Here is a 22,777-nt window from a genome sequence, read left to right on the forward strand (position 1 = left end):
CAAGATCACAACACATCACATCATGACGCATTGCGAGCTTGTAAATGTGCTATTTTCGGTGCACGATAACTGTGTAACTGAGTATTAATCAGGCATAAGAGGTTGTTCTACAACAGTGGTTCTCAACCTGTGGGTGGGGACCCCAGATGACAGTGAAGTGACAATTTAAGGACTTTTAAGGACTTTTAATAAAAAAAAGAAAAGAAAAGAAAGACTAACTGCATAAAAAGTCATCAACAAACTATACTATAGAACTGGTCAAACATTGGCCAAATTGTCAAACAATATAAGAAAGAGGGTTGCACGGCGTTGTGAGCTTGTAGATCAGCTATTTTCACAATATTCATCTGTGGAATTGAGTCAAACTAAATGTAATGTCTCAACTCCTACAATTCCAAGTGATTGTCAGGGTGGGGGGTCCCCAGTTCAAATATGATTATTTTGGCCTGAAAAGGTTGAGAACCACTGCTCTACAACATCAATAGAGAGCAAAATAAACTCCATCTCTTTCTTCTGTTTCTCCAGTTCTCTCAGCCTCAGTGAAAGGTAACAATCGCATGCTTCTTTGGGTGCATGTTTGTGGCTTGATAAAAAAATTATGATCTATAACTGAATACAGATCTAGAGTGCACATAAACATATACAGTACACTCACATGCACAGAGTAGGCTCTTCTTCGTTAATGTATTTGATGGCATGAAGGATGAGCGTGGGCATGCACACGCGCACGCACGCACGCACGCACGCTGGCAATGTTAATTAATGTAATTTAACATTTTTGTCTCCACTGCCCATATCTACTTTACTGTATGTACGTATTGTTATGGTGGCTGCATGCTACCATTTTAAGTTACACCTTTTAGGTTGAAAACGTTTTCACCTAAAAGATGATTATGATATTAGGTGCTCATAGTCCGGTGATTTCGGTTAGTAAAAACAGAGAGCTGTGTTAAGGTGAGCGGTGAGTCGCTTATCACTGCGGCTCAGTTGTAGTTTCAAACCTCTGCGGTGAGAGGATGATCACCGAAAATGGTAGCATGCGCCCTCCTTTAGTGTCAGGGAGTGTTGGACACTAGTGCAGTACCACAAAAGACAGATCAGATTCAGTACAAAGAGTGTATTAATTAAACGATCGAAGGGGCAAGCTATACAAACCTGAGGCTGGCAGAGATGTCAAACACAGGATGGAAGGCAGTCCACAAAAGGCAAATAATTCCAAGGGAGCAGGCAAATGTCCAAAACCAAAAGACTGGCAAAAGGTCAAAAGAAAACGAAGCCGGTAGAATGAACAAATCTGGGACAGGACCCAGAAGCACTGAACACACAAGGAAACAAAAGGCTAGGGAGCCAAAGCAGAAACACACTAACATGCATTTACAAACTGGCAAAGAGTGAATGATGGAGTCCAGTCTTATGGTGGTACGGTACCAGGTGAGTATAGCTGGGCCAACCAGGATAAGACAGACGGTCTACGCCGTAGGGGAGGCAAAATGGTGCCGGTAGTTCAATGGAATGCATTCAATGAGAGCAGACTGGACCGGCTTACTAATAAACTTTTTTTTTTAATGATTACGACCTAAAGACCTAAGATTACGAAAATAAAATAATACATAATCACATATTGTTTTCTGATCTTTTGTTTTTCAATGTGTGCATTAGATAATTATATTGAGGTATTTAAAGAGCACAGAGTACGTTTCTGACAGGGTAGTATATTTGCTCTGGCAGATTTGTCAGGTTTCCAGACTATATAGACAGCCCAGTCAGAAACTGACTCTCTTTTGAGTATAGATACTATATAAGTTTTGTTTATATAGTGTGCACATGGAAAAGCAAGAGACCAGAAAACAAAGTCTGATATGTCTTATTTTATTTTCCTGGACTGATTATTTAACAAGGGTCGCAGTCATTAAAAGATCATGATTCATATTTGTTAATATTCGTCCGTCCAGCTCTCATTGACTTCAATGCATTCCATGGAAATTTCGGCTCCAGTTTGCCTCCCAGTGTTAGGTGACATTACCGTTTTACAGTATCCTTCTTTTATATAATCCCTGAGCTGGGCAGGGTTGATGATGACAAGAGTGGGAACAGGTGCGTAGCTGGGACTGAGGTGAGGTCGAATGGAATGTGGGAGCAGATTGAGTGGAGAGACAAAAGATGTGGTCGAAATCACTCACTCCCTATTTTATAGTGCACTGAATACACCATTTTGTAGTGGTATTTGAATGTATAGTGATCATTATTATACCCTACATAGTGGATTCACAACGGATTGTCATTGTCACAAACAAACCCTAGATATACCAAAAGAAGAGAATGCAAGACAAAGGCTCAGTTGTTCATTCTTTATTGGCTAACACGCAAAAATAAGTATTTTTGCGTGGAGGAAGGCTGGTGCCTAAATGCGTTAGCCAATAAAGAATGAACAACTGAGCCTTTGTCTTGCATTCTCTTATTTTGGGAGTGCCGCCACTTACACCTAAGTGTGGTAACATTTTCTAACTAGTCGTTCCTGTGGCTGAGCACCCACTGCTCATGAAAGTGTCCAGAGGAAGCGCACCTGCCTGTCTTTCAAACCCTAGTATATACCATCATGCATTGTGCTGAAATAAATTTGATCTGGAACAGTTTAATGTGGACAGCAATGATGTAATTAACGGTGACCGGTTAGCGGTCTGGACCCCAGGATGATTAGCTGATGTTATGCATCAGCTAATGGGGATCCTAATAAACGTATTCAACTCAGAAAGCAAATCCCTTACATAAAACTCCCTATATAGGGAGTAGTGAATGAATGAATAATTTCATTCACAGCGCCCGACTGACAGATAGACAAGGAGACAGAGAGAGAGACTGTGACAGTATATAGTATATAGTTTATAATGGTACTATTACTATCACTTATGACTATTAATAGTTTTGTTCTTTTGTTGGTTTTGTGTTGGTGGCCACCCTCTTTTGTGGCCCTGACGTTTCTTTTCTTTTGACGTCAAAGCGTTTTTCTTTTCATAGGAGTTTGTCATTGCACGATTGAGGGACACACATGGTGTAGTTTGTTTCCTTTGTGGACCCGTGAAGCCCTCTCAGACTCCAACAGTGATTAAGGGCTGTACAACAATTAGCCTTGACTTGACATGCCAGTGATGTATTTGCCACTGTGCCCTCACTCAGTCAAAGAGGAGAAGAGACCGGCGTTCTTCGGCGAAGACGTGCACATCGACGTCCCGACGGCCCTCAATGCGGAGGTTCTGTTCAGGTCCAGAGCCGACCCGGCCTCCGAGGTGGTGCTGCTGCGCGGCGGCCAGCTGGTGAGCCCACGTGGCCGGCTGAGCGCCGACGGAGACCTGGTGCTGGAGGCCGTGCAGGAGGCCGACGAGGGGACCTACCTCATCAAGAACGGCAGCGACCCGGCAGACGTGACGCGGCTGATCCTCATCGTCAGGGGTGAGGCAGTGTTAATTTTGACTTAGCACATTTTGATTTAGTTTACCGGTAGTCATAGTCTTTTGAATCAAATGTAATTTATATATATTTTAGTCATCTGAAAGGTTTAGTTTTAGTCGACTAAATATCATAAGATTTTAGTCAACTAAATCTACAGTTGATTTTGTCGACATTTGTTTTTTGGCAGGCCTTGATGGTGTGGTAATGGCTGATTTTACACTTGGTTGCATGCTGAAAATAGCCGATCTACAAGCTCACAGGGCGACACGTTGTGAGCTTGTAGATCTGCTATTTTCAGAGCGCAACACCCGAGCGCAACCAAACATAAAATGACTTGTCTTTTAGTTCTACTGGATCTCTTCTCCACTGGTCCCTCCCTAACATTTCAGTCTAGTTATTTGTTGACGAAATTTTCAATATATTTAGTCTTAGTCATCATAGCTTAGTTTTTGTTTAGTTTTCGTCAGTGAAAAAAGATTTTTCGTCATAGTATGTCGTCGAAATAAACACTGAGGTCAACAACACTCTTAACACTCAAAAAGTGATAGCCTAGTTCTAACTGTACATCACTATATAGACTGAAGAAGTTCCCATAAGTATGCGACAAAAATGTGTGCTAATTTAACTCAGAGAGTAACCCTCATGGGTGTGTTTTTATGGCGTGGTACCGTAGGAGACAGCTGTCTAGAACATGGTTTGGTCTGTGTATGTCCCCACAAATGTAGTCCATCTGAATTTCCCCCACAAAAGTGGACCATTTGTATAGCCCTATGTAAAAGTATGAAGGAAAGCAATTCCGCCGAGAGATGTTTTCTATACATTTAATTAATTTAGCCAATTGTCTGAAAGCCTTTTTCAAATGCTCAGGGGAAGTCGTGCCATTATTAGACTGTGTGTCTTGTTTAATTAACACTGAGGATCTTGCCATGTTAATGCACAGCACAATGATTGTAAAATCTCTGGATTGGGTGGAAAGTTCACTGGCTATACAACTCCTACACCAGTATGCCACCATGTTGAGTTTGTAGGCTATGTTAGCTGGTTAGTAGCACTAGGATACCATTAACACAATAACTACTTAACATCAGAGCGGTTATTTCATTCGGCGGCTACATGCACGCGTACATACAGTACGTGCCCATGTGCACGTGCCGTGCGCGTGGGAGGGAATAATTATAGTATGCCCTCTGAATCAACCTAGAACACACCACTGCCACCCACCACTAAGTGAAACGATTATCTCTGCTGAATCAAACTCCACCCACTCCCAGCCAGAGAGTGAGGGAGGGGATTTGGTACACTGATCAAGTACCCAAGTAGACAAGACAGTAGAAATGAACAATTTGATTCTAAATTCTCACGTCAAACATAAAGGTTGCGGGCCAACACACACAAAAGGTGCCGTCAAACAACCTTTAGGTATGTGTTCATATATAATGCATTTTGAAAAATGAAAAGCTCTTGGTCAGGATGTGCTTAACTGGGAGGTGGGCCAACTCTGCATTTGTTCGATGGAGGAGAAATGCTCTGAGTGCACAAATGCACTTTTATTGTCCCCTAATGGGAGAACTGCTGGTCTGAAGCGAGCCACAGTGTAATCACCATAAGCCAATGCTTGTAAGCACAGGCACAAAGGATTCATTAAATAAAACAATGGGAAGGATCAGTTTAAGACTGCATTTACCACAGAAGAGTCGTGGGGGCAATAGTCATGAACATTTGGAGCAGCAGATATAGATAGTAAGCTATAACTCTTCCTGTCATTCAGACTGTGCCGTGGAGCAGGTGGTGAAGTACGGAGACACCTACGATATTCGCCTGGACAACATTCAGGGACCCATCACACTGGAGTTCAGGTAGGATTGATGAACTACACTGAAAGTCGTTTGCGTCATGCCATCACACGGAGCCGTAGTGTAATTACGATATCCTGTCGTGGTGGGCAGCTGCAGCTCAGGAGGTAGAGCAGCCGTCTTGGAATCGGATTGGTTCCCGGTTCGATCCCCTGCCGGCTCCTCCTGGCTGTTTGTCTAAGTGTCCTTGAGTAAGACATTCAATTTACAATTTATCAGTTAGCAGACGCTCTTAATCCAGAGTGACTTACAGAAAGCAAGGAAGACTCGAGGTAATACATCAAATGCATAGAAATAGTCATCTAGGATCATAGGTAAACCAAGAACAGTCTAAACAATCATCAGTATAAACAATATAATATCATAAAATTGATAATATGTGAACTAATAACTATACATTCAAGGCTAGGGCAAGTGCTACGGGCTAAAGTGGAGTCTGATGAGCAGGTTGGTGCTTTGCATGGTGTCCTGTGTGAGTGGGTAAATATGAATACACCATTTAATTGCAATATTGTTGTATTGCTTAGTTCCATTCTGTTTAATTCTAGTCTAGTAAATACTGTATTTGTATTTGTAGTTTGTAACTGTGGGAAGGAATGATCGTTATCTCACTTGTATTGGTCCCACCTAAAACGAATGATCTAAAACGGAAAACAGAAATTAAGGCAGTTTCAACTCAGTTGCTCAGCCTTTGTCAGTCCATGTCCCTGGGGGGAATAACTTCAGAACAGGCATCACACTAGTGTGATTCATGACAGGTGTTCACTGCTGCTCTGGAGCACCACCCAGTGGTTGTACACTTTAGGGTGCAGTCACAACGTGCCACTGAAACAGTCACATTCCATTCACTTCCATTCGATGCAAGCGAATGGGTGGAGCTTCTGTGTGCCTCACAGTGTATGCCTCACAGCGTGAATTTATGCGGAGTTAAACTTTGTTGGACTTTGACGAGTTTGATGTCTCAGCTTGCGTCGACCACTCCCCTGCCATCGCTCATGTGTGACCGTCCCCTAATGCTGACAATAAAACATCTCCTCTCCTCTCCTCTCCTCTCCTCTCCTCTCCTCTCCTCTCCTCTCCTCTCCTCTCCTCTCCTCTCCTCTCCTCTCCTCTCCTCTCCTCTCCTCCCCTCTCGTCTTCCCTGCTTGAAGGTCCAGCCTGATCCAATCCAATGAATCTCAGGACCAGCCGCCCACAGACCCCCCAGCAGTGGTTCTGTACAATCAGACAGCTGTGTCAGAAGACGAGTACGTGGGTCGGCTCAGCGTGACGGAGAAGCGGGTCACACTGCATGCCGTGAGGATGATAGATGAAGGCAGCTTTACAGTGCTTGACCGGGATGGCAAAGTCAGGATGAGAAACTGTCTGAATGTAAGAGGTGAGCAGGAAGGGAGTAAGCAGGACGTTGTTCTAAAATGAACATGGGTCATCCACCCTTTCTTCTGGCTGTCTAGTTTCATTTTCTTTGTATTTAGACAGACAGCTGAGTTTAGAAAGCTTGCAGGCTGACAATGAAATCCTGCCTTTTTGACTCAACCATAAATACAAAATCTCCTATAGTTCCGGCTTTCATTTCAACAAAGTAATGGTTTGGCGTTTAATTTAGACCACTATTGGGCTATTGTGTTTCGCGTTTGCAGAGTCAGTGAAATAGATCCACAATGGAAATTTCCAAAACTTCTTTGTTATGCTTGGTGATTGTAGTTTTTTTAGTTCATGCACGACTTTATTACAGTATTATCAAAATAAATAAACACTCTTCATAATCTTGGATTCAGTCTAGTGAAGCAGAAAGGTCATAAACATTATCTTATAAAAGACCACCGTTGGGCTGTTTTGTATGCATATTTCATCAAGAAAAACATAAACATTTTGAAAGGTTTGAGTCATTACGGGGAATGTCCTTGGAACTGTCGTGGAATTTTGGATCAATCAGCAATCGATGAGGCACATAGGAGTCGAGACAATATTCTAAGTGGTGATGATTTATGCTTTATGTACATGATATCGTGGGGAGAAGTACAATAACACTCAATGTCAGTGGTACGGTAGTTCTGCCAAGAGCGTAGAGCAGAGATCATAGTTATACTGCAGCTGCTTCAAGGACAAACTGAACCATAACAAGATCGGCTGTACCAACAATAGCTATTAGTGGAGACATAGGCTCTTACAAGCTTTCAAATATCATAATGTATTGTAGAAGTACTATATAAGTGATGGTAAAATATAAAGGTTAGATATAAGCAGCCATATAATTTCTTCCACAGAACCATTGGTTTTTAGTTCATAACCCTGCCTTGGGTTTCTTCCCACAGAGCATCAGGAGTTCATCCCCGTCCCTTACGACGGTACGTTGACGGCCAAACTCTACATGCACTACTCTAAGGTCAGCCTCATCTTCACGCCCAATTCGGACCAGCGGGACCGGCTCGTCATCGACCGCGGGGTGCTGGTGGTCCCCATGGACCCGCAGCTGGATGGCAGGCTGACCATAGACGGGTCGCGGCTGACCATGACGAACATGCGCGAGTCTGACAAGGGCATGTTCAAAGTGGTCGACTTGGGAGGCTACGCCGTGGCCTACATCTACCCGGAGGTGGAAGGTACGAAGGCAGTTACAGCATATATTGAGTCATATTGCTGATATAGTCTTTTAACCCATAAAGACCTGAGGCCGATTCTACAAAAAAACAAACAGTTTTTTGAAAAAACCTTCTAAATCAGTGGTTCTCAAACTTTTTCATGTCAAGGATCACCCAAAATGATATGTATTTGACCCCCATCTGAAAATATTTTGTTCCAGGGGACCCCCCAGAAGCAAGGATTTGAGTTACAAATGTTTGCTTTGAAAATATGTACATTCAAAGATTTGTACAAATTTTCACGATTTTTCAAAAATAGCAGATCTACAAGCTCATAGCGCGGTACTCAGTTTTTTAATATAGCTAAAGATTATTTTTTTTTAATACACAGATGCGTTCCCGGTCTTAATGGGTTAAAAAAATAAAATGCTTTCAGCATACCTTTAGTGCTCTGCAAAAAAACTTGTAATGGATGCTCAAAAGACTAATGCCTAATTTGTACTCGTAGGATGGTGTCCCATGCCAAAAAATAGCAGATCTGCAAGCTCACAGAGCTTATAGATTGGCTATGTTTGGCATGGCACACCGTCGTACACCTTAGTGGCTGATAGAGTGATGATAAAGTGTTTTTGATGATCTCCAGCTGTTCACTTATAACGGCGCTGAAATCAAAAGGGTTGCTAATTATGAATACCTGGGCATTTGGGTTGATGAGAAACTCACCTTTAAGACCTACAGTATATGCAGATAATTTGGCAGAAAACTATTACATATCAAAATTGGCTTTTTGTATGGAAATAATGTTTTTCTTCCAGGAAATGCTTTCTGTCTTACAGAGACATTATCAACAGAAATGCATGTGTGGTCCTGACCTGTACTTGGTCCTATACCGTCCACCAAAACTCTTTCATTTGATACTCGGCTGAAGCGCACTGGACTTCACTTTTGGGACAATAGACAGACCTAAACGACAGTACTGATAATACACAGGATGCACTGGGTGCTAGTGCAGGATCGTGGCTTTCTGATGTACGCCACTGTCTGTATAGTACAGCTCATTACTGCAGTGACTGTACTTGACAAGTCCCAATTGGGTATTTAATATACAGGGTTGTGTATCAGCCATGTATAGGGGAACAGCAACCTGAACTGGATCACATATAAGCTCATTTATACTTGGCTAGCTTTTTTGTTTCCAAGCTTTCTCTTTTCAAAATGTTTCTGCTCTCTCCCTCTTAGTCACAAAGCTGCCTGTCATATACTTGGCCATCTTCTAACTTTCTCGTTTTTGTCTCTTTCTCTTCCCGTACGACATGTTCTGACATTTACACAAATTACAGTACTTGCTGATATAAGACATGAGAGTAACTCTTGTGTGTTTTACTTTAAAGCCCAAGTCATGATTCATCATGCGACCGCATCACTACAATAACGGATTCCCAAGTAAAAAACGCGTCACATTGTGTGTATTTGTATTGCGTGTAACTAACCTGTCAGTTTTCCCCCTCTGTTCCTCTCGTTACCCCTCTTTTACAATACATGGCCTTTGTCTCTGCTTTGGGGTTAGGGAGGGTAGCAGTAGGTTTAACACTCACAGTGCCAATCCCAATTCTTCCCCCTTGGCTCTACCCCTAGTTTTGGACTGCCCTCGACGGGGTAGTCAGTGGCTCTTCAGAACAGTAGGGCTAGGGGTTGGAATATTAACATAGTTAATGAATCTGTTATTAATACTCACACACAATACTTAATTAAATCAGTTTGAACCAGAAACAGCTTTATTATCCCAAATCTGACCTTTCAAATTGCAAAAAAACAAAATAAAGATAAATAAGTAAATTTAATGTAAATATATGCACACTAGAGGTTTGGGCTGCTACGCGGCCCTCACCTCTAGAGTTCAGTCTGCTACGTGGCCCTCACACCTACGTCGCACCGCCGATCCGACCGATATGCACATATATGGAGATCTCTGTATCCGTCAGTCCTTGTCCCTTAAATGCCCATATATGGGCACGCCCCCTTTTGTGCCCATATATGGAGATCTCTGTATCTGTCAGTTCTTGTCCTCTTTGTGCCCATATATGGAGATGTCATCAGTATATGGCCATATATGGGCACGTGACAGGGTTATGTCTGAGTCTGTTATGGGATGGGGTTGTGGGGCCAGGGCTGCCCTGGGAAAAGCTATTTTGTTTCACATTTATTTAACCACTTAAACACTATATTCTTTGTTACTAGACCCCCTCCATTCTTCCTTCTACACCAAATGTATTTGCTGTAAAAAGACAGTCTACAAGCTCACAAGCTTGTAGAGCTATTTTCAACGAATGTTCAGCCCAGAGGTACTCTAGGGTTCATGTGGCGAACCAGGATATAATAATCATTACTGAGATAAAAATATATATGTCAAGGAGACTTGGCCAAGGCCAAGGCAGGCAGAAGCATACAGTAAGTAAAAACAAAGTTACAGACAGAAAACACTAATAATATACACAATAATATGCAAAAGAAAATACAAAAAATAAATTTCTAATTGAAATTTCATTTTGTAACCAGATAAATTAAAAAACATTAATGTTAAAGGAGAATACCGGACAAATTAAGTGTTGTCTTTGATGTCTCGTTACTCACCGACCGACGTGAAAAGTGGCGTTCTTTTTTTCCATAGATTCCCCTGTCGTCATTTTTTAAACCCCCTCCGTTGTCATAATGGGAGCGCGTGGGTTAGGGAGATTCGTCTATTATAACCGACGCAAAGTTGTATTTTTCTCTACTGCTAGTCATTGTGGAGTCTCATGATAGTCAAACATGCGTTGAAAACAACACGAGTTGCCAGGTTCTGGAAAGAAACAAGCATCCAGTGTTAAATCGTTCGCCATTAACGGTGGCCTCGCAGGAATTTTCAACGCATGTTTGACTATCATGAGACTCCACAATGACTAGCAGTAGAGAAAAATACAACTTTGCGTCGGTTATAATAGACGAATCTCCCTAACCCACGCGCTCCCATTATGACAACGGAGGGGGTTTAAAAAATGACGACAGGGGAATCTATGGAAAAAAAGAACGCCACTTTTCACGTCGGTCGGTGAGTAACGAGACATCAAAGACAACACTTAATTTGTCCGGTATTCTCCTTTAATCTACCTCTAATTGCTGAATTTTTTATTTACTAAATTAATCCACAAAGTCATTCTGCAACCTTTTCCATGCCAACGGTGCACAATACACAAAAGCCCATTTTCCCATTTCCATACGTTGCATTTGGGACAGAACGCATCAGAGTTGCTCTAGAATAGATGGGGTGGAGACAGATGCACTTGAGGTAGATGCAGTGGACTGTGCAGGCACAATAAGGTTGGTTTGTATGGTTCAATAATGTCCTGAAAGAAAATAAAAAAGAAACCTCAGGTACATAGGAGCATACTGGTATTAACAGAGTGGCGTCATTCACACATTAAATGGCACATCTCTAATCCTGGAGCTGCAGGTCCACTAAAATTGAACCTTTTACCTTCTTTTGTTTTGTCTTTTACATCTAAGAACCTGCCTATTGCAACACCTGTCTGACTGAAATATGAATGAGTATTTGGGAAATGTGATTGCTCCTTTCCCACAAACTGTACCACAAGCAATGTAGTTGCATCAGTATTTGCAACAACAACAACAACAACAACGAAAACCCCACCAAAACAGGAGGCTCAGTTGAAGATCTGGCACCCAAAATGTCATGCATATCTGCTTAAAACTGCCAGGTGGCAGCTGTGACTTCTAAACTTCTGTCCTTGAGCCTGTCTTGGGAATTTTCAGCTCCTGCTATAAAATCACACACACACACACACACACACACACACACACACACACACACACACACACACACACACACACACACACACACACACACACACACACACACACACACACACACACACACACACACACACACACACACTTTCTCTTTCAAGCTTCATACACGCAAAAGGGAAATAACTGTCGGCTACTGTCATTCATTAATCATCATTTACACCAAGTTCTATTGACATTGTGAATAGCAATTTTACTGAATTGCTTGTTATGATCCAATTGCATATTTATTTGGATCTATATTAAACTAAGATATTCCAAGGGATTCATGTTAATATTTTTTTTTGCACTATTATCGTGAGGATACTCACATTTATGGGCTCATTTCCACTACTGTGTTCCATGTTCCATGTTACAGAAGCTCAGATTGCAGAGCATTCTGGGAATGTCTCAGTTTGGAGTCTGCATCTAAAATCGTTCCGTTTGTAGGGCCATCGGAACGGGAGGGCTAGAGGAGCACTATACCCCTCGATCCCAAAAAGGAAGGGGACACCTGACCCTATGCATAATGGAGGGGGAGGGCTAAGGGAGGTAGTCATATCGCTCTAGGAGTGAATGAATCACAGCTACAACATCACTTTAGCCACAATACGTAGAACTTAATTTTGACCCAATAGAACATCATATGAGAAATGACAAACTAAATTAAACCGGTTGTAAGCGATACCTATTTGTTTGTTAAAATAAGTGTTAAATAGCTCTATATTCCCATAGTAATCATTGCTTTAGAGTGTTTGTTCAGTAACAGGGGGGCCTCATATATATCCAGTTCTTTAATGAACAGAAAATGAAGCTTTGGCGAAAGTTCAATAAGGAAGTTATTTTCTCCCACGCTTTCATTGCGCTTTTCTTTTTGGTCTAAACGTGAACACTACCAGCCAATCAGGTGATGGGCTCCGTGTTACAGATATAAATGCGTATGAACCTGTCATTCTTTTTTTGGACTGATCGTTGAGCAACCCACCACCTATCCCAGCTCAACCTTGTTAAGGTTTCCATTGTCCAGCAGTTCAGCAGTTCAGCAGGTTTCATCTGCACCTCCACCACCAGCATACAGACTCCTCCATCATCCTAAATCGGAATCAGAACGCTATAAAATTGAGGCTGATGAATGGGTTCTCTCTCCTGACTGGATGAAATTAGTAACCCACCACAAAATGTATTTTCTGTTTATTAAAGAGCTGAGACGGGAGGACCCCTGAAATGATTACTATAGGACAGAGCTTTAACTTTTTGTGTTAACCAAATAATATCACTTGCAGTACAGACCGGTCTGTACTGACTGGTCAGTCAGTGTTCAAAGGTCAGTGTCTCTTTCATTATTTGTAGTCTGTGCAGGCATAAGGGTCAAATGCTTGGAGCTTATCTCTATCCTTGTGTGTTCTTCTACTGATGAGAGAAGAGCTGAAGAAAGCCTTGATTGCTACTCCCCTGCAGAGGTGACTAGGGATTGTTAGTTCAACCGAACTAACAATTCAAATGTCCATAAAAGAAACCCATCAGAGATCACAACTGAAGGACAATGGCATCAACAGAAAAATTGCTTCGTCAGAAGTCTATTTGACTTCTTTCGGCTGCTCCCGTTGCGGGTCACCCCAGTGGATCATCTGTTCTCATCTGTTCCTGTCCTCTGCATCCTTCTCTGTCTCGCCAGCCGCCTGCATGTCCTCTCTCGCTGCATCCATAAATCTCCTCCTTTGGCCTTCCTCTTTACCTCTTGCTTGGCAGCTCCATCTTTAATAGCTTTCTCCCAGCTTCGCTCCTATACGCATATCTCCAAACCAACTCAGCCTCGCCTATTTTACTTAAATATAAGATAAAATAAAGCTCCTTAATGAAATGTTAAGAATTATTATGAACTATTATGCTCTGTTCTATTCTCCATGGAGTCTAGAAGATGTAAGAAGAGATTTTGAACGTCCTCTAGTCAAGCTTCAGATTTTCAACTGTAAGTTAACGCTATAGTTAACTTTATAGCGGTTGCAACTAACACTAATGTGGGTTACACCCATAACTCTTGAAGTATTTTAACCCTTGTTGTTTAACATTTCCTCCATCTCTCCCTGGCACCCATCCTCCTCTTGTTCCTGTCAGTGTTTAAGATGCCGACCCTCCACACGGCTATCCTCTCGCTGCTCGGGATCATAGGTTTCATGCTGCTGATGTGCCTGCTCTCATGCCAGTACAAGGTGTACCAGAGGGGCGAGAAGGGCAAGAGGATCTCGCATATCGCAGAGCAATCCGGCGGCAACTCAGAGGGAGGGGATACCTTCAGACAGGTAGGACCCACCACCCAGCATTTTAAAGACATTGTCATCTGTGATTATACCATAGAGTTATAATATATCAAGAGAAAGGACTGCCCCACCCCCACCTATTAATTTCAATGAAGTTGGTGCTCAAATGTGGAAGACTTGAGCACAGAGCAGGTGCACTTCTAGGGTTTCAAATGGTAGAAGCATGCGCAGTAGTGTTTTAAATGCGGAAGTATTGCAATCCCAGATTTGACCACCAGGCGACGGCAGCTTCACTGTTCTACCGCGGTTCTGGGGGCTTGGATTAAACCCGTTGAGGCCAAGCAGTAGTCATTCGCCCATCATGCCTCAACCACACTGCCTCTCTCTTAGATGTTCTACTCTTAACCTATTGTTAATTCAACTATTAATCAATAGGCTACTTAATTGAAAATAATACATCTAATCAATTGTGGGCCACTCACTTACTTAACACTTACTTAATGAAAGGGGAATCCAATAATAGTACCTTACTACCAGTGGTAAAGTACAAATTTTTTTTTAAAGTAAAAGTATCAATAATGCAACGTAGAAACACTTTACAAGTTAATATCCAGTAATCAAAATTTACTTGAGTAAAAGTACAAAAGTATTGGCATCAAAATATACTTAAAGTACCAAAAGTAAAAGTACTCATTATGCAGAATGTCTAAAATATATTCAAATCTTTTGAAAATAGCAGATCTACAAGATCACAGCGCGTCATATCGCAATGCGTTGTGAGCTTGTAGATCAGCTATTTTCAAAGTTTAAACAGGGCCGATTATGTATGTTTTATAATAATAATCAAAATCTGCAAATTAACTGGAAACTAAAGTTTTCAAATAATTATAATGGAGTAAAAGTACAATATTTGTCTCTGGGATGTAGTGGAATGGATGTAGAAGTAAAAGTATTGCAAATTGGAAATACTCCAGTAAAGAAAAAGTATCTCAAAATTGTACTTGAGTACATACTTAGGTAGCCTAAGTTACTTTCCACCACTGCTTACTACCTTCATGTAGCTTTCACCCTGTAATTACACTTTGTTTTCATGCAAAATTGTCACGGTGCGGGGCAGAGAAGTGTAGGACCCAAGCGCAGACAGTGAGCGGAGACAGAGTGATTCAGATGCAGGGGGGTTTATTAATTAAACAGGGAATAAAGACAAGACTAGGTAACAGACAGAACACTGTAACAACATTAATGAACCGACAGAGACTGGAAACAGAGGGACATATATATATAGACAGGGACTAACTAGGCACAGGTGAGAACAAAGGACAATTAACACATGATTGGCTGGAACAGAACAAGACAAAGGTGAACTACAATTACAAAGACATACTGGTGAGACAAGACAGGAAGCAACAACTAGGGCAGACAGGAAACACCAAGACAACACTACAGAATAAAGGTACAAGGAGAACAGGGAACAAAACAACAGAAAGAGTGGTCAAAAGGGTCCAATACCATAAAAGGTCAGACAATGGCTAAATAATAAAGTCAGTCCACGGTCCGAGGAGCGGATCGTGACACAAAATGCTGAAACACAGGGTCCAGAACAAATAATTAGTTTACACACGTGAGATCAACAAGAATGATGAGACGACAAGCCTCTCAGCACGACATAAATTAATAAATTAGAAATTTAATTTAATTTAATTTTACTGAAAATCTATTTTATTCCGTCAATAATTATCCATAGGTCTACTGTATGCAGGGCCTATATATAATATACCACAGATTATATTCCATATCTGTGATGAGTAACTAATCATGCTGTATGATTAATGGAGTTTATTGGCCTGTTTGAACTAAGTGAACCCACCATCGACAAACGTCGACCTTGATATGCTGATTGGCTGAATTTATGGTTTAATTAAAAACACATAACTGACAGATAACTCATGCACAGCAAGCAGCTTGGGAATGGAGTCACTGATTAATTGCATTTATTGGTGAGTTAGATGATAATATAACAACCTACAACACACGCACGCACGCACGCACACGCGCACACACACACACACACACACACACACACACACACACACACACACACACACACACACACACACACACACACACACACACACACACACACACACACACACACACACACACACACACACACACACACACACACACACACACATACACACACACACACATACACACAATCTTTCCTGTCTCTTTCAGCCATCCTAAATAAATCAATAGAAACTACCATAAGCAAACATGATAAAATTAGAAGCAACATAAATTCATTAAATGATACGGTCATACTCAATCTTCCAATTTTCAATAGATTTTAATTAAAAACTAAACGATGTCAGCTATATTTGCTTAATGTGTTCCCATAAATACACAGTGATGATGGCCAGATGGCCAAAGACATTGTGTGTTTTTTAAATAATTGAGTGACACTGTTGATGTAACTTCCGAAAAGGACAACGCAGTCAGAGTAAAAATAGTTTGAGATAAAACAACCAACATAATGAAAGCAGACACACAGGTGAGATGAGAGAAGTAAATCGCTGATGACTGAACGATAAGTTTGGACTCCTCCATGCTCAGCTTGATAACTAGTTTTGGAAACAATATTTCAAAAGGAAGACAGACAGACAGACCTTTATTTATCGCGCTGAGGAAATTCCGTTGCCAGAGGCAGCACAGCACTTAAGTTACAGATACAGAGTTAGACAAAGTACTGCAAGGTAAAGAATCATAACATTTGTCTTCAGTCACTTGTTTGAAGACACTGCCTGCATTATATGATTAAGTAGTTATGGTCCAAAATGTAATGTACAATTAAGTTATATTTCCAAACTCACAACATGACACATGTTTGTTTGTTTGTAAACAACTGTTGAACATTGAATACTTGTGTGTGTACTGATGTGTATGAGACAGCTGGACAACAGAAATATTTGCAAGTTTTATTTTTTTAAATGGTAACTATGTTTGTCTCTCTGTCCCTCTCTCATATCTTACTGTTACTGTGCATGTGTATTTGTGACCTGTCAGTGTCCTCATGTCTATAGCCATGATGATGAATGAGGTCACATGGGATAGATACAACACCCAGGGGCCATTTGGGTAGAGCTAACTTGTTAACCAGTTAAATCGTTGCTATGCTAAACTTATCCATAGGCCTATCCCCATAATTTTGTTTCTCTTTGTCAATAACAGACCTAACAAGAGGTGCTTTAAAGGGATAGTTCACCCCCAAAATGACTTTTTTTCTATCGATTAGTCACCCCATGGCCAATAATTTGATGACCAGCAGCGGTTCCGGTAGGAGACACAAAGAGTCTCCTTTGTATCACCTACCGGAACCGCTGCCTACTGTTCCACTGGAAAAAAATTATTGGCTTAGGAATGCGCCAAAATCAAAAAAATATCCATGAATTCAAGTCTCCATGGTGTGACTAATCGATAGAAAAAAGGAAAAAAATGGGTGAACTTTAATAACCTTTAATAAGATATAAGTGTGGGCGTCTGGATAGTGTAGGATTAAAAGTTATGTCCACTACCATGGAGACTGGGGTTTAATTTTAGGCCTCCGGCTTGGCTGGGCGCTCCATCGAGAATAATATTGGTCGTGTTGTGGCAAGCTAGCAGGAGAGGGCGGTCTATGCACTATAGTGACACCTACTGCACTGGTTCGTGGTGCCTGTTCAGCGGAGAGCGGACCTGGGAGCGTGTTCCTCCACACGTGTTGCACCCTCCCAGTGAAACTCCTGACTGTCAGGATGAAAAGAGGTGGCGGGCAACTCTATGTGGTTCAAAGGAGACGTGGTTGTCTACAGTCACCCTCGCTATAGACCACCAGTATAGGGATGGCAGTGACAGGGACTATACACATGGGGGGAATTAGCAGTGACTAAATTGGGGAGAAAATGTCATAATAAAAAAAACATAAAAACAGTTTAAAAAAAGTTTTTGACTCAATGACATTGAGTATAGTCCAAATTAAATATACAGAGCTCCACAGAGAGAGATGTCATAGTTGTTCTGTTGTCTCATGTCAAGGCTTTGGCCTTGATTGTTTAGTTTTTAATGTATAGATTGTTTATGTAGGCCTATATACCTTTTTATTAACAGTTTGTTGGTGTGTTCATTGAGCTGCAACGCTACAGTATTGCTAAACGATTGTAATGAGTCTGTCAGGTTGTAAATATGTACGGTATGTACAACATGTCAAAGTCTCACTGCGCTGTATCTTCATCAAAACACAGCAACAGGCCACGACACTTTGGACATATTATGATGCAATTTGGTGGTCAGTGGTTAAGAAGGTACATTATTAATTAACCACACCCTGGCACCCCTGTTTGAGGCAAATTTTCAAAGATTTCCAGAACGTTTCACAATTTTAGCTTGTAGATTGGCTGTTTTAACATTAACATTGTCGTACATAACGTCTGATCGACTCATCATAGGATCATCAAATGTAATTTGACATTGAAGTTTGGCATTTTGCAGCTCAACTATGCACACCTCTAGGTTATACTCGTTCGTTCTAATTTGACTTGAACTGTCATTTGGGGTTTGGCCTTTTATGCGTAGCAGTGGTAGCTGCGTCATCAATTACTATTGTTGATCACTGTTTGATGTTTTATTATGCGCCGATTAAACTACATACAGTATAAACACATTATTTTTCCCATTGACCAGAAGATACCTGCCTCATCCTCATTCTGTGCCAAGAGAAGCACGTCCCTCAAGGTAGTGTCATAACTGGACATCTTTATTTAGTGGCGCTGAGCAATGCTAGCCAGTTAATGCTGTTGCCTGTGCGCTGCGTTTTGTTTCTTCTTCTTATTTAAGGAGCCTCGGAAGGAACCTCTGCTTGGTGAGAGAACTGTGTTCTGGCCTCCTTCTCATGCTCTGCGTATTGTAATAGTGTTTCAAGATATAAACGGAGTTTTTTTGGCAAATTCGTTTTTTGATCAGCGTGCAGTCATGTGATGAGAGACCAACTAGCTGTTTCTGCCATAGCTTTATACTGTCCACTTAATATCTCTGCATTAGGCAATTTATCACGCACCTTAGCAAAGTAAATAGAAGTTGAAACAGCTACCAATTATGTGGTCGCAAATGTTCATCAAAACAACTTATTTGCCAAAAAGTAAATGTATTCCTTTACATGGATCTTGCCTATTACTAAGGCCTGGGCCAAACTGTCTTTGAAGTCCTGTCTTTGAAGGGACTACTTAATGTTCATCATGTTTCAGCCTGTTTGCACAGACACATACCTTTAGCAAAATGAATCCACTTGAAGCAGGATTAGCAATTCAATTCACTTAAATCATCTTTTGGAATTGGATTTTTCCTTGTGCAAAATTCTAACAGTTATTGGTATCCATTGAATCAAGGCATTAAAGAAGGGTGGCTCTTCTGTCATTATTAAAGGAAATTGAAAGTGAACTGACCCAAAGCCTGGTATTAAGTAGGATGAGGTTAATCATACTGTAGATGTGATTCCAGCTTTGCAATTTCCTCACCAATCTTTCTCAAAGATTACCTTCATAGGTTTCCTACTTTGTAAATTAGATATACTGCAGTGTCACGGAAGAGAGAGAGAGAATAGGGGTGAAGAAGGAGGAGGGATGTCAATTTTATAGTAGCTGATGAAGGGCAACCCGTAGCTTCCTTTTTTCTTTTCCCTTATTTCAAGTTACTGTGCTCCAGGCAAGCTCCATTGACTCCATTGTATTTGATGGGATTTTGAACACAGTTTTGACCCGGGTCATGGCGTACACTGCAGGAAACGCATTAAGAAGTCATTCAATTTAGGATTGTGCTTTTCTTTAAACAAAGGAAATAGGAAAGATTGGTTCTCAGATTCATTTTTGTTTCTGAATTTGACACACACTGGAGACAAGACAGATCTCTGTACCAATGCCACGAAGTTCATCTTGGGATAAGCTGATTCACATTGGTACTGTATCAACTTATTCTCGAGACAAGCTGATTCGCATTTATCAACTCAAGCGTTGCACCACGCACCAGTTTTTCTCTTCCCTTTGTTTCTAAGAAAAATGTTACTCGAAACTTAAAGAAAAAGACATGAAATGACTCTTATATTGATATTCTTTGCAGTGTATATCTATCTAATTTGGTTTTGGTGTGGTAATTATAGATGGGTGATGATAGCAGAGGAACTCACTATGTTGTGTGTGTGGGTCTTCTCTATCACCATTGGTGACTTGACATGCCATCCTTTTACCACTCTCATTTGCTCCCTTGTTTTTATTTATTCCTTCTGTCTGATCTCCTCTTTCTTTCTTCTGTTTTGTTTTTATTCCTCCTTCTGCTCTCTTTCCTCCATATCCTTCGTTTCTTTCTTTCTTTCTTTCTTTCTTTCTAGCTTGTTGCTTACTGTAACTTGATTTTTGTGGTCATTCTTTTTTCCTCCCCATCTACTGTACGTGTCTGTGTCACTCTCTTTCGCTGGTAGGCAAGAACTGCAGTTACTCATAGACTATTGAGTCATGAAAACTGCCGTTGTTCACTGTGCTGTTTATAGATCCTGTACAGATGCAGCTTCGCTCCAAACATGCGGTTCAGCTGTAGCTTTCCTTTAGTGTGCACAGCACACACATGCACATATTGATTATAACTCCGCTGATATTTGTGTGTGGGGAGGATTTCAGTATACATGAGTATTGTATGGCTCTCTGTGGGTATACGTACAGTACTGGTTTTGTGAGTGTGTGTGTGTGTGTGTGTGTGTGTGTGTGTGTGTGTGTGTGTATGTGTGTTTGTGTGTGTAGTATTAGCATTTGGAGTTCAATGAATCTCATAATAAAATGCACTTGTTTCCTAAAGCAGCGTTCTGCTTTATCAGCTACTTGTCCGAGAACAAACATCTGTAGTAGGCATGTTGTGTCAATGTTTATCCTTTGTCCTTGTGTCTATTTGTGTGTCTACCTACCAGCAGCTGTCTATTGTCTCCGTTTGAAAGTGTTGAACAGTAAAGGTTGTAAGCTGTATTCATGTGTGTAATGTGACATGGTGGTCCCCCCCTTCTTCATTTAGACATGTCTGCTTGTCTGAGTTTATGCGCATGTGTGTTTGTGCATATGGCTGTGGTGTGTGTTTGAGTGTGAGTGAGTGCACAGCCAAAACATTAGTGTTCATTTGTAAGCATTTTTTATATAAAAAAATGGGTGGGGAGAAGAATAGAAACTGCACACTCATGCTCCAGTGATACATTTACTATCTTTTGAGCCCAGGCCGGGTCAAACTAGAGAACTATCACACACACACATAAACAGACGCCCGCGGATCATATCATTACTGGGCAGACCTACACAATAGAGTCATCATACTTGAAAGAATATGCACATCACTTGTCGGGGTGCTGGCTTAGGATAGGATAGGTTAATGAAAAAATAATAGAACCTGCACACTCATATGCTCCAATGACACATTTATTGAAGTTTTAGTAGTAACTCTATTGTGTAGGTCTGCCCACTAATAACGTGACCTGTGGTGTAATACTATGTGAGTGTGATACACAGTTCTCGAGCCTAGGCTTGAAACATTGTCAATAAATGTATGATTGCAGTGTGCAGGTTTCTATTCTTTTTCATGATCTTATCCTAACCCAGCACCCCGGCAAGTAATGTGCATTCTTCTTTCAGCTTTTTTATTATACTTTTTTATAAGTATTTGTTATACTATCAGAGTTAAATGAACACTGATGAAGTTAATGTGTGTGTGTGTGTAGTGTACGCCTGTTCGTGAGCGTTTGTGCCCCCTACCATTGACTGTACTGGAGTTTGAGATGACAGCATTAAGATGCAGCTTTCCCTTAGGCAACATTATGGATTTTCCCATAGATCACGCAACAAAGGCAACATGCCCAGACAAGCTGTCTGATTGGATGCAGGCGTCCTTTGAGCACCTGAGCCCAGAAAATAAAAATCAATGCACCAACCCTCAGCCCTTTCTCCATCCATCTAGTGTGACTCTGTCATTCTCTCTCTCTCTCTCTCGCTCTCTCTACTCTCTCTCTCTCTCTCTCTCTCTCTCTCTCTCTCTCTCTCTCTCTCTCTCTCGCTGAGTCCCTCCATTACCTGACCTACTCGCCTCTGCCCACCTCCTTATCCTGCATCTATTTGTCATGCCACTGCCTCTCTCTTTCTGTCACATCATTTCTCTCTCTCTCCCTCCTCCCTGCCCTTTCGCCTCTTGTTTCACTTTCATACTCAAGTTCTCTTGTGTCTCACATCCTCTCATATATCTCTCTTGCTCCTGTCTCTCTCGGCCAGTTCCGGCCATCACCTCACTCTCTCCTCCCTCCTCCTGCGTATATTCTCGCTCTTTTCTCTCTTTCTCCCACTTGGCCTTTCCACATGCCCGTGTATAGAGCCACTTCCCTGCCCGCAGTCTGCCGGGGGGGGGGGGGGAGTGTACATCAGAGGACATTGCAGTGTACCTTTAGGAGCACAGATTGGTGTGTGTGATGACCTGCTTTCTGTGGCACTATGGTCATGCGTCATATCCTCTCTCTATGATCTCATTCCAGTCTGTCTGTACCCTCCCTACCACTGCACTTCCACGGTCTCCCTCCCAGCTCTCTTACTTGTCTAAAAAAACAGGATAAAAGCAAACCCTCTCAAACTCCAGCTGTCTTAATATATGTCCATGTGTGTGTGTATACTGTATGAGTTCTATGTGGTGGCAGTTCCATTTTGTGTGTGTGTGTGTGTGTGTGTGTGTGTGTGTGTGTTTGTGTGTG

The sequence above is a fragment of the Gymnoscopelus braueri genome, assembly GCF_963280865.1.
Source record: "Gymnoscopelus braueri genome assembly, chromosome: 11".
Classification (NCBI taxonomy): domain Eukaryota; kingdom Metazoa; phylum Chordata; class Actinopteri; order Myctophiformes; family Myctophidae; genus Gymnoscopelus; species Gymnoscopelus braueri.